The sequence below is a fragment of the Emydura macquarii genome, unplaced genomic scaffold, assembly GCF_026122565.2.
Source record: "Emydura macquarii macquarii isolate MOO-44397 ecotype Brisbane River unplaced genomic scaffold, CSIRO-AGI_Emac_v2 contig_3343, whole genome shotgun sequence".
Taxonomy (NCBI): Eukaryota; Metazoa; Chordata; order Testudines; family Chelidae; genus Emydura; species Emydura macquarii.
In genome coordinates this window covers 1,899,943-1,913,671 of record NW_027133480.1, presented here as the reverse complement: position 1 = coordinate 1,913,671, position 13,729 = coordinate 1,899,943, and the positions used below count along the sequence as shown (strand labels likewise).

Sequence of the window (13,729 nt, the reverse complement as noted above, 5' to 3'; positions counted from 1 at the left end):
TACCATAGGCACAGTGGTATTACCTAACACGTATTGGCTGACCCCAGCCTAACCAAGACCTTTCTCCTAGGTTAGATGCAGATTAGCTTTAGGGTCGACTTTAATGTGGTAGCTAACTTTGACCCCTCTACTCATCTTGGCAAACCCAAAGAGAACTTGTCTCCTGAATGTATGTTTGTCAGAAGTTCATAAAATAGGATAATAAGGATAATAATTTAATAATGCTTACAGTGCTTTTCATTTGTAAATCTCAAAGTATTTTACAAAGAAAAGTAAGTATCATTATCTCCATTTTATGGAGAGAGGGACAGGGAAATGAAATTACTTGTTCTGGGTCACACAGCAGGTCAGTGGCAGTGTTGAATATAGAATTCAGGTGCCTATAGCTAGTGCCCTGCTTCACCATTCTGCTTTTCTCAAGAATACCTGGTGTTTCAGTGTGAAAATAGTCAGGAGAAAAATAACTTTGAAGGGGTAGAAAATATTCAGGCCTTCTATAAGTACATAATGAAAGGCATAAATGGAAATATTTTTGTAGGTTACCTTTTAACATGAGACCTTTTTTTCAGCCTTGGATGTAGTATGGAGGTTTCAGAGGGGAGTAGAGAGCAGGGATTGTAGATGTCCCTATCCCTATAATACTTGTAGGACTTGGATCCACTTACGTGGACCACCCTGTAAAGATATAACCAGGGAGCTTTGTCAACTGCTGTTGTTTTACCCAGTAGTCTGTCAGTGGTGGTGATGTGACTCACAGGAGAGCAGTTGTGAACATTCATGAGAATATGGAAGCACTGCATAGAATTTAAAACTACCTTTATTCAGTAGCCTGTAATTCCTGTGACTAAGTCAGATAGATACAGAATTTTGAAAATAACCAGGAGCAACATAATGCCTAACTTTGGAATTACTTAAATGAGCATTGCCATAAAAGAGGGCTCATCCAGCTTGTTTACTCCAATCTTCATGCCTCGTCCATGTGCTTAAAAATATCTACAAAATATCTACCAGTCTCTTGCTTCAGGTCCAGTCCTACATTCCTAGCACATGCAAAACCTACTATGTAAGTCCATTTTGAGTCCTGGGTGCCCAGAGTTGCTGGAGAAAAAAGCTACTTTATTATAAAATAGCCACCAGCAAAATACTGATACAACAACGTCAAATGTAGGGTGATCTGTCAGGTTTGAACGCAGGACCTCTGAATCTATAAACACAAGTTTTTGCTGTTTGAGGTTAAAGGGACAGCCCTTTCATTATTCCCTTTTTGCATTTGTATGACTTGTATCTGACCTAAAAGATGATATGTGGTTGATTGCTTTAGGGGCTAGTAAGGCTGGCCATTGGTAAACAATGCTCTGTGATGACCTGCATGGTCTTGCTCTATTTAGACACTCTTTCATGTAAGATTAATTTATGGCAATTTTAAAAAATGTATTTCCCTTATGATAAATGATTTCGCAGTCATTTGCAAAGACTCATTTAACATCTCAGGATTAAATAAACAACAGCCCTCATTCCTGTTGGCTCAGATTGTCAGCCATGCTTGAACGAGGTGGAACTTGCCTCTCGTCCCAACCTTTGAGTATAAATATTCCCCTCTAACTCCAGCAATGCCCCCTTTTGTATGTGTGCACCTGTGTGTGCGCAGCTGTATACGTGTGCCCTGGAGAATCACCAGCCATGAGGCCAGCCTTGGGCTTTGGAGTTTGCATGAAAAGTTCTAGCCTTGAGTATTGTAAGTGTCCATGGTGGAATTTTCTTCCTGGAAAGAGGGTTATAATGGAAACTTAGACAGACTTGTAACAACAGTGCTATGAGCAGTGTGGATACCACTGTAATGTCTTGTGAAACATTGTAACTTTTGATTATGTTTTAAGAAAAAATGTGTTACAATAAACTGACGTTTTCCTATTGGTGTTTGGCTAGCAACAAGAGGTTTTGGTTTGTGGTTTTGGTTTTTGATGGGTGAGATGGACTTCTGTATTTTGCCCTAGGATAATTTTTCAAAATTAATAAATTAGAGATTTAGGAAAAGTGCAGATCTGAATTAGAGAGAAAGTCAGGGTTTGATTATTGTCTGCATCAGAACCCCCATCACTTCCTGCCCACCCCTGCATCCTTACTCCCTCTGGGAGTGAATCACCTTGAGTTGCTCCTCAAGGGCAGCTCATTCTATTCCAGCTGCTCCAGACAGCTTTTACCTTCCCACTCACTCTCTCCCCAGTGGCTAGCCAGGCTTGCTCCCTTTCCTTGTGTCTGACTCACAGCTGGATCTACGCTCTCTTTGGCCATGCAATCTAGATGCTGAACTTCTTCACTTACGCCTCTCCAAGGAGGTGAGTCATGCAATGGCAGTTGATTTCCAGGCCACTATTGTAGAGCTTTCATGGCTGTGCAGCAAAGGAGATATTCAAAGTTTCCAGTAAAATGTTCCGTTTGAAATGTAGCTGTTGCCCTTGTCCATGTGGATTTCCCTGCTCCCTTCCCCCACTCGGTACCAATCCACCCCCTCATCTAACTGATTCATAGTCACCCACCCCCATCTGCGTTACATGCCAGTTTATTCTGTTTCAGTTGTATACAGTATTTACATGTACTGTGTAAGTACAAAGAATTAAGCGTTTAGACACTACTACTACCCACCACCCATAACAACTACCTGTGTGTTTGAAATAGTTCAAGCAATGCCGATTACACTGCACATTTCCCCTTTATGCTACATGCAGTGTAATATATGTGAGTGCTGTTAAATGCATCACATCATTTCATAGTGCATTTGCAAAGAAAGTGCAATTTTATTGAACATTAGGATTGAATTCTTAACTGACTAATCAATTTCAGTAGTAAGTTAAAATGCCTAATATTAATGGATAACTGCAACCATTAATCAGGGTTAAGGTAGATTAACTGTTGTCTGTATTTATGCTAATAGTACTTACATACCACAGACTTATGGAATTCTAGAGTGCAATTTATATTTTTCAAAGCATTTGGTAACACATTTGCTTTGCACTCTACTCTTGCTCGCCTCTTTGGAAATGTAAAGCTAACTGCCATTTTCATGGTGATGACGAAGGCTGCAAGTCTGTCACAGAGGTCACGGAAGTCATGGATTCCATGACTTCCCGAGACCTCCGTGAAATTATTCTCTTCTGCTTTTGCCCCATGCCCTGGAGTAGAGGGGCTGAAGCTGTCAGCTTCTGGGGGCTGCAGGGACCTGGAAGTTCTCAGTCACCACAGGTGGTGAGGGTCCCAGAGCTCTAAGTGGGGAGGGGGCAGCTCTCAGCCTCCACAGGCAGCCCAGAGCTCCCCAGCTCTAATCTGCCATTGGTGATAGGGACCCAACCCCGCTGCTCACCATTGGGGCAGGTGGTGAGAACCCCCAGCTCCGAGCCACTGCAGGTGTCAGGGGGAGCCCTGCATCCCCCAGCTGCTGCGGGTGGTGAGGGAACCCTGGAGTGCCGAGCTGCAGTGGCAGCTTCCAGCTGCTGTGGGCGGCAGTGGCAGCTGGGACCCTGCTATTGTCTTCAAGAGCGGGTGGCGGGGACCCCTGGTTCCAAGCCACCCTGGGTGGCAGGGACCCCAGAGCCCCAAGCCTCAGCGGGTAGTCCCTGTCGCTTCCAGCCCCCTCGGGGACTCCCCCCGCAGCTCTCAGACGCCATGGGGGATCCCGCTTCCCAGACCTGCCACAGGCCTCAGCTGGTGGACTCTGCAGCTTCCAGGGGTGAAACCCCCAAGCCACCAAGGGAGAACTCGGAGCCCCAACGCTGGGGGTACTGGGGTGGTGGTGATGTGGGAGTCGTCCCCCCTCCCCCCGCAGTGGCGCTATGGCTCTCATTTCCCCCTTGGGCTCCAGTAATGCTCTCAGCACCCCCCTCCGCCCATTACTTTTAGTAAAAGTCACGGACAGGTCATGGGCTTCCGTGAATTTTTGTGTATTGCCCGTGATCTATCTGCGACTTTTCCTAAAAATAACCGTGACAGAACCTTCGCCTTAGTGATGACACAACGTCACTCCTTCCCTCTATCCACCCTCCTTTGGTTTCATGTCAAAAGACATGGAAAGGGTTAATTCAGTGGTTCTCAACCCATGGCCCAGGGACCAAAAGTGGCCCGCAGGGTCTTTCAAAGTGGCCCGCTGCTCCCCTCCCACTGGCTGCAGAAGGGAGCCGCTGCCTAAGGACCTAGGCAGAGCGTGTTGCCGCAGGGCTACAAGACCGGTGCAGACTCTTTGCTGCAGCCAAGGCAATGAGAGATCAGCGCTCCCTTCCCCCTGGCTGTAGCTGGGAGCATACCAGAGCACTCCACCTGGGTCCTTATGCATTGGGGGCCCTGCTGGAGCCAGAGGGAGGGGAGCACTAATCTCCTGTCCCCCTGGCTGCAGAAGGGAGCCATGCCTAGGGACCCTGGTGGAGCGCATGGGGCTACAGAATGTGTGTGGTTTCCCTGCTGCAGCCAGTGGGACAGGAAAACAGTGAGGACTCCTCCCGTCTGGCTGCAGTGACGGGGGGTGGGCGGGTGGGGTGGGGTATCTGCAGGCCGAGACTAGTAGCCATTCACAGTTGTAAAAATGATAACTGTGGTCCTCGAGCCAAAAAGGTTGGGAACCACTGGGTAATTTGTTCTGGTATGTGACTAAAACAAGACAAATAGAGTGTTTTAAATAAAACTATTTAACAATCTCTGGCAGCTCCAGAAAGCAGAAGGCATTAGAAAAATACAATTAAAAGAGTTTGGGTAGATGTAAATAAGAAACACTCTTCAGAATTCACCAGCCAAATTCATTTTGCTTTTCGGTGTTTTATCACAGTAATTGGTTTTAAGCCAATGAAGCAACATTTTTGTTCATTTAAAAAAAAAAAAAGTCTCTCAGAGTGCAAGACCTGCATGGTTTTGTGTGACTGTTTTTTCCTGCTGAGTTTTATTGGGGTATTTTTAAAGCGAAAGTCTGGATTTCCTAAAATTTTTTAAATACATATTCTTCAATTAGTTGATTACCATAGGTTGTCCCTATACTCTGGGTTGCTCATCAGGATATCTAATAGCTGGATCATATTGATTGTCCTTCAATTAATCATGTCAGCTATTTTCATTTATCAAAGCCAAAATACATGTAATTAACTCTGAAGTGATATAGCTCACTATAAAGCGATTTTGCTACTGCCATAGAGATAACTCAGTGTAGATTATATTAATAGGAAATGCAAGTTGAAATTAAATTAATAGTATCATGTCCATCAAGGAGTAATAATTAAAAAAATGAACTACTGTAGAGAAAAATCTTTTATAATGGCAAAAAAGAAATCTCTTGTCACCAGACCTCTTATTGGTTACATTTTAAGATTTGCCAGCTTTTGAGTCTTTCCCATGATCAATATCTAGTTAATGGTAACAGGATTTTTGAGCAACATTTTTTGGGAATACCCCATAACCTTTAAAAGACTTTACATCTAGCCACTCCATTTCTCTTTCTCTCTTTCTCTCTATCTGGAGGAGCTGGTTTCTTTGTTGTTTAGGGGATTTATCATCTTCACTCTGATCAACTATTGGACTTCTTTGTTAAAGGGGAGAAAAATCTTCCTCTCCCTTTCTCTGCCTTCACTCTGTCTGTTATATGTGCCTTTCTGATTCAGGGACCTGCAAGTGCTGGTTACCAATGGGAGATTAGCCTGAGTGAGGATTTCAACACCGCCTCATGTAAAAACTTGCGTAGTCTTGATTACCTTTTATACAACCAAGAAAGAGAAGAGATATGATTTCATAATCATAGCACAGAATTTCCAGCATTCCCAATTTCAGTACTTTCTATGGTGAAATAAATTAAAAATGATTATTCTTTGAGTTGGCTTGCTTATTCCTACTGGAACAGGAGTTATTACTGTGTCAATAGTGCTAGATTACAGCAAATTTCCTTCCTTATGCACTTTGTCATCAGGCATTAATATTTGCAACAACACCAAATTATCTTGTAATTTTAACAAAGGCATCAGGGAAAAATAAGTGCTTCTTGGTTAGACGGCCATAAATAAGTAGATCAGAAATAAAGAGCCTTTACTTTTATTATGCAAAATAATGACTGTAGCTGTTACTGGGATTTAGTTGATACTATGATAGTTATACTTTTGCAAGGTTATGGAAGAGCTCTCCCATCATGTTATTTTGACAGCTCTCTATAGTAATCTGGGAGAGTGATGTGTCTAACAAGGTCTCAGAGAAAAGATACCTTGTTTGCATTTCAGAACTTGTAATTCAATATGTTTTGCAGTGGAAAATAGCATGGAAAAAAATGCCTTCTATCTCGGTCTACCATTACATCTATTAAACATATGCATAGTATGCTGCTGCTTCAACTGACTCAATGGGACTCGTCTCAAAGAATGATTTCACTCTGATCCCATTGAGTAGAAACTGATTTACAATTTTTTAGAAGCTTTTTCTGTGGCCGTGCACAGCATTGTACTTCATTAGCCTGTATCCCAGTTCATTTTGTATTGTTTCAGATTGTGTTCCACTCTATGTTATACTAAAGCTGTTCTGCGAGCTTAAATATAGCAGGTGCTGCCTGTCCCTTCTATAATAACTTTGTCCTACTGTGTGGATTTTAAGATGTATTATGTTCTTTGCAAAGGAAGGGTACAACCTAAAGAATCTCGGTCCCGGTCTTGCTCCATCTGCATTCCAACCCTGATTACACGCTGTGCATGGCAAAGCACCGGTGCTGTGTGTGATACTTTACTGAAATAGATCCTATTATATTTGTAAATTATCTATACATATGTATGAAACAATGACTGTCTGAAAAATACATTATTACCATGTACAATGCAGTCAAAACAGTAAACACAGTGTAATCTGTTTGGATTTCCATATCCATAAGCAACTGGAGGTGGCTGCAAAAGTGGACTAACCAAAAGTTTAAATATTAGACCTCTGATAGGAGGAGTAAGATAATAACACAGAAATGTCAGCTACTTTAGTAGTATTCCTCTGTAGGAATAGGCCTAATTTCTTAGCCCAGAATCAGCAATATGGAACGTAGGCCCCTTCTGCATTAGGAGAGCTCTGCGCTGGTTTCAAGTCAAAGTGTAGAAGGCAATAGGCAAGTGTTTCCTGCTCCCTCACAGGACCTCCACCAGTCTGCCGCTCTCTCTTCCCCATATGGATACCACTGAGACTGCTGCAGCCCAGTTGCTGGGGTGACCTTTGGCAGGGAAGAGCATGGATGGGGGAGGCTCAGTCAGTGGGATTTGTTGGGCTCCCCCCCTGCATCTTATTGTGTTGTGAATTGGGGGAAATCTTAATGGGTCCATTGTCCCCTCCAGTGTGTTTGAGGGCCTGTAGGCAGCTCAGAAAATTCTCTGTCCAGTTGAATTATCTGACTGTTATTTAGCACGCTTAACACTGGGATGTCACAGCTCCAGTTCTGGAGGTGGTCAAGGTAGCTACAAAACTGGTTTGTTCCATGTCTGCAAATGGTGTGTGGGCCTCCTGTCTTCCCTAGGATTTGAATAGCGCTCTGCAGGCTCATAGGATTTTGGTCATGGGTTAGTTTAGTCCAGGTTTCACTTGCTCTCTTCCATCCTCAAACTAATTTGTGTACTTGGGCAGGAGACAATTGCTGCAGAGCCAAGATCTGCAACACTTGGCAGATGTGAATCTTCTTCATTGACAGAGGGAGTATGGGCACATATGCCCCTTTGTCCTTACCTAATACTTGATGGAAGTGGCAGTCTTGGCCCACTTTACTGTAAAGAGTTCCGTCCTGCCGTTCCCCATGATAGTTAGGTGTATATCTTAGTGTGCCTTGTGAATTCCACTGTCTTGGAGACACAGCCGCATGGGAAGTATGTGCCTGTACCAGTTAGATAGCAATATCAGCCATGCATCTCAGAGAGCACGTTGGATACCCAGGTATGGAATGTTCTTTTTGCCAATAATCTGAACTGAGTTTTAGTTTTAATTTTCTTCTTTTTCTATTTGGTTGTGTACGTCTCTCTTTTTCTAAACCTAGTTTTATTCTTTGCTAATCCTCAGAAGCAGCCCAAGAAATGACATTTATGCATATTTCATAGTGTGATTTCTGTAGGCATACGGAGCAAACAAATCAATTTCTCAGCAGCATGCTGTTTAAAAGAAACAGCAACAACCTGTGGGATAAGTTGCAGAAGCTGTTAAAATTAATTATAAATGGCAGAAGATATAATGTAAAGGGGGAAAGTGCTAATATGTGAAGAATAATAAACATTCAGGAGATGAAAAGGAACTTTTTGTCATCTGCTTATTTAAACTTCATATATTTATAACATGTTAAAACAGTGTACTGCTTATTAGCAGTTATACGTTACCATTTTATTTGGGTATTGTAACAGCCTCTTCTTATGTCAAATACTAGTTTTTGCCTAGTCCGGTTTTAGAGTTTGTTGTTCAGTATGTTCATGGGTACCGAAACATAACTCTGATAGGCCTTAATTGTTGTCTCAGCTACATTTGCGTACATCAGAAGGAGCTGCATTGGAGTCAATTCAGTTATGCCAGTATAGGAGAGCAGAGAATCAGGTCAGTCTGTTTAGCATAGGGGATGGCTTTGTCTAGCAAGAGCTCAGAGGATAAATATCTGATTTGCATTTGAGAATTTGTAATTCAGTACTTATTGCAGTAGGGCCCTCCCTCATTTAAAGTCCATCTGTACATTATTTTGCCCAAAGCAGCTCATTGTTGCCAGCAGACTGGGTGTAACCTGTAACTCCTTGAAAAATGAAGCTAAGTAGAACAGCTACATATCTATTTCAGCGGAGATGCAATTTGTTGTTTATGGGATAATGTCAAGGACTGGTGTATTATACTTCCTTTATTTGTTTTCCTCTTTGTTTAGCTGAAGGGTGCTTTGTTTTTGATTTTTTTTGTCCTTTCCCTTTTGGTTTTGTTTTATGCGTTTGATAAGTATTCTTGGTTTTTATCCCTGTTTCTAATTGAACATGACATTAAATTAACATGATTTAGTAATAATATTTTATATATCTAAAATGTCTTTAATCTGAAAGGTTGTAAAGGATCCCAGAACATTTCTATATGTGTGTTACAGCATGGAAATACAGCCTCATCTAAGGTGGGGGTGCAACAATCATCTGGCATGGTGCAAAAAAAAATTGTACCCAGGTACCCTTGGGAAAATCTATCCTCTTTAAAAACAGATGGACAAAAGCACTATAGGGTCATTAATGTTCATGTGGTGCAGGCTGGACCACAAATATTAAAGTTTCATTTTGAAGAAATTCCTCCCCACCATGTAGACACACGCAGCAAACTTCCATTTCTGTTCTTCAGGGGTAGGGGAAATAAAGGGCTGAGTTGTCCTTTGATAGGATTTGAACACATGGTTTTAGGGGCTATAGGTAGTCTAAACTTGACTGTGCCAAGTTACCTGTCTCACTGGCTTTTTATTAGCCACTGCCTTGTTGGAGCATCCACTATGTTGTGATCACTGTGTTTCGAATAAGGTTGTCTTGGGGAAGCAGGTGGGAGGGGACAGGATGGGATCAGGCTGCTTTTGTGTGCAGGCCAATTTTTGCTTCAGATGTACTTCTGTGTTCCTAGGTTCTTCATGCCTATGGCTTCCTTCTGAGTCTTTACAGAAAAGAAGAGTGCCTTCTTCACCATTCTTGTTATCTTCTTCCACCAGCTCTTCTCTAGAAGATGTTTCTAGAGGTCCGTTATCTTTCAGTGCAGCCTTTTGACCACATTTTAACCTCTGTCCCGCAAAGAAACATAACTGCAGAACTGTATGGTCCATCAAGGCCTCAGTCTGGGAGTGTCCTTAGTCCTTCTGCTTTTCACGCTGACAGGTGTTTGGTGTTGTGGAATTGTTGATCTGAGTTCCTAGCGATGGAGTGGTTACCGTCTCTGATGTGGGAGTGTGGCTTACAATTCGTAGGTGAGTATTTCATGTGTGCCTGCTGAAAGATGAGGGAAATAGGAGCGTTGGAGGCTCAATAAACTGAGCTGTTACATGATTCTGACCAGATGGAAGTGTGCGAATCTTTTCCTGTGGCTAGTATCAGGGTTGAGTAGGTAAAGGAGGAAGCTGAGGTGAAGAGAGAACAACCCTGATCATATATAATAGGTCCCATGTGCGTTATGAAATACACCTGATTGAGAGGTCTGATTCCAGAACAGTAGTTTCTAATATGATTAACATATTCTGGAGACAGAACTGAATCATGGCTACTTGTCAGTTTATGGATGAAATTTAAGGAGTTTGGTTTTTGACCTATGATTGGGACTCTCCTACTTGAAAGATAACTTCTCTTCCTACGCAGTTGCATGCAGTGGAAGTTCTGGAGCTGTTTTCTATTTAATTTTTTTAATTACATAACTTTTTTATGTTAAAAGAACATTACAGTTGCAAAATCAAACACTCAGAAGTTAGTAAATGTCAGAATTAAAGTTGCACATGCAACCCTAATTCAGCCTCCATGCATGTAGGCATTTAGATAGTCTCTTTGGACATCACAGAGAGAGTCTATGGCAGAGCTAGGGATGGAACTCAGCTCTCCTGGGTAAGATGGGTGAATGTTGCCTGCCTGCTTCCTAAGGCCGGGGTACTGGGCCTTGCTCAGTAAGGGCTGTGAAGTGCACATCAGTTAGCCGAACAGCTGATGCTACAGCTCATGGGTCTTCCTGACTCCCTACCCAGTACACCTTCCCCTCCCCCAGTGGGGCATAGGGGAATAGTGATGGCTGATGCTGTGGCAGCCATCTGTTCAGAGCTCTAGCTAGTACTTACCATACATGAGGCTCCGGGGCTTGGGGCTGTGCTGAGTGCAGGTGGAATGATAAGAGAAGAAACTTTACTGAACATGTGCAGGTGATGGTAATTTTCAGAGGTTTATAACTCAAATCTTTGATGACTTTACAAAGGGGACTTCTTGGACTCCAGGACTATGCCCCATAAGTAAGGATACAATTCAGTCATGGATTTCGTGACTTTCTGGGACCTCTCTGACTTCTGGGGCAGGGCCAGAACAGCTGTCAGCCCCGGCGTTGCCCCCCCCAAACAGGTGACTGGGGGCCAGCCCACCAGAGCAGCGGCCTGGGTTGGGTCAGCTCCCCTGGAGCTGGAGCAGCAGCGGTCAGACCCTGCCAGGGAAGCAGTGGTGGTGCTGGAGCAGCTGCAAGCTCCAGCAGCTCTGTTTTCCCCCTTTCCCCAGGTATTTTTAGTAAAACTCAGAGAGAGGTTGCAGGCTTCCGTAAAGATCTGTCTCTGACTCTTACTAAAAATACCTGTGACAGAATCTTAACCTTACCCATAAGACAAATGCCTGCTCTCCAAATCATAGAGGTACTAGAGGTCTTTGGAGATGGTTAAAACAATTTCTGTGTCTGGCAAAACTACCTCTTTCCTCTCTTGGAAACAGCTAATTTTTTTTCACTGACACTTAAAAATGAAATTCAGCCGGAGGCAAAGAGCAAACATGGAAAATATCCCAAATGGTTAAAATTTGGGAGAGTTATAAATAACTGAAAACAGGAGCTTACAATGGAAAGTACTAGGCAACTTTAACTATGTAGGTGTTGCTAATGCCTGTAATTATTAGTCAAGCATCTATGTGGTGAGATTGGTGAGTTTTATGCTCAATGTGCTTAAATGAAAGTGTTGTAATTGTGTTAACATTCTCCTATATCCCTGAGAAGTCCAGGAAATCACAGACTCTCAGCTACACCGGGACAGACCATGTTGTATTAGGAGAGCTGGTTACACTGTATTTTACAGTGTAGACTGGACCTGAGGCTGCCAGCTGCGGAGTGCCTTTTGTTTTATTTGACTTGGTTTAACTTTTGGCAGGATTTTCTCAACTGCTTACTTGGAAATTTGGTGTTGATGACTCACATCCCATCAATTTGGAATTTCTTCCTTATTTTCAGGTTTTCTGAAGGCAGATTGTTGGACAGTTTGTTCCTTAAATATAATAGAGAAATATCATCTGTGAAGGTTAGGGAAAAGATGGAAATTAAAATATTACAGACTATTGGCCTCAGGGTGCAATTGTGGAGTGAGTTTATACAGGGTTTGCAATACTGCTGAGCTTTACACAGTTAATTACCAATGACTGCACAGAGTTTGGCTTTCTGCAAGGACTGGAAAAATTTAGGCCAAGTCTACACTAAAAGCTTTTGCTGATATAATGATGTTGATTAGTGGTGTGACTTTTGCAACCTTTTTCTATCCTGGCAAAAGCCCATGTATATAAAAGTGCTTTTGCCAGTATAGCTTATTTTGCTCAGGGAACTGATATAAATTATACTGGCAAAAACAGGGCTTGTGGTATACCGTATAAATACTGGCAAACCATATAGCTGGGCTTGTGGTATACCGTATAGCTATACTGGAAAATCTTTTCTAGTATAAACTGGAGCTTAATGTTTGAACTCTCACCAGTATGCTCCTGGTCATCTAGAAGCTTCAGCTGTTTTAGCTCCCTAATTACGTAAAATAATTACCCTCTAAATATTTGTGTGTGGATTTGATTCTTTTCTGCTGGATCAAGAGCAATTCTGTTTAACTTAATGTTCAAGTTAATGGTGTTTGCAGTGTTATAAAACAAGTGTGAATGACAGCAGAATCAGGCCCCAATGAGTTTAACTTTCTCTAGGGGTGCATCTACTCTTGAAAAATGAGAATCCATATTGGAACAAAGTCCCTTACTTTGACATAAATGACAATGTAGGTAAGGCAATTCTCAGATTAGATCCATGGAAAACGTTCAGAAAGCGTGTCACTTCCTGCACAGGAAATCTAGGTTCATGAACTTCAAGCTTCTTAAATTAGTACCTTCTCCTTGCTGTGTAAAGCAGCACTCTGGGTGGGCAGCATCAGGGTTACTATGATAACAAAAGCTAGAGAGAACACCCTCACCATCAAAGGGTGAGATAGGATGGATCCCTTAGTGTCTCTCTACACTATGATTAGACTTCTGCAGCTGGCCAGCTGATTTGAGCTCTTGGGGCTTGGGCTAAAGGTCTGTTTAATTGCTGGTGTACACGTTCAGGCTTAGCCTGGGCTCTGGGACCCTGCAAGATGAGAGGTTCCCAAAGCCTGGGCTTCAGCCAGATCCCGAACATCTGCTCTGCAATTAAACAGCCCCTTAGTCTGAGACTCATGGGCCCAAGTCAGCTGGCATGGGCCCGCCATAGGTTTTTAATCACAGTGTTAGACATACCCTTAGAATGAATGGTATGCAGAAGATTTTCTAAGTTATTAGGCAATTGTTCAGTGTTCCAGCCAGGACTGTATTGCAGTGGTTAAGGCCTTCATTAAATGAGAGGAATTTTTCCAAATTAGGGCTTGATTCTGCCCCCATTGAACTCTGTGGAAGTTTTACCCTTGAGTTCTATGGGAGTAGGATGGGGCCCTTAGTGCATGTGTCATTTTAATGTCATCTCATTTTGATCATTTAGAAATCAACCATTTTTTTCCAGAGGTGCTGACATGATAATGCAGTGTCAAAAATGGTTTATTTTTGCCTTTCTGTGCTCTGTCCAATATAATGTGACACCTGTTTTATAACATATGTCATTCGGTGCTAGCATGCTCTCACTTTTCTGCTGATTGCTAGAGGCCTCTGCAATTTAAAGAAAATGAAGGGTCAAATCCTGCAGACACTGAGTGTAGTGAGAGGTCCCTTGAATGAGATTATTCTCACATGTAGGCACTATGGCCCAGATCCAGCCA

The 13,729-nt window shown here is 42.6% G+C and overlaps 1 protein-coding gene and 1 long non-coding RNA gene across 4 annotated transcripts in view; one reads left to right on the top strand and one right to left on the bottom strand.

Moving 5' to 3' along the window:
- Nucleotides 1-13,729, top strand: part of CTBP2 (C-terminal binding protein 2) — a 206,240-nt gene that overhangs the window by 35,976 nt on the left and 156,535 nt on the right. The gene's annotated exons all lie outside the window — the stretch shown is intronic.
- Nucleotides 9,842-12,465, bottom strand: LOC137143586 (uncharacterized). The gene is made up of 3 exons (XR_010917209.1): nucleotides 12,434-12,465; nucleotides 11,862-11,956; nucleotides 9,842-9,953 (listed from the first exon to the last, which is right to left on the bottom strand). It is a non-coding gene; the product is annotated as an uncharacterized lncRNA (long non-coding RNA).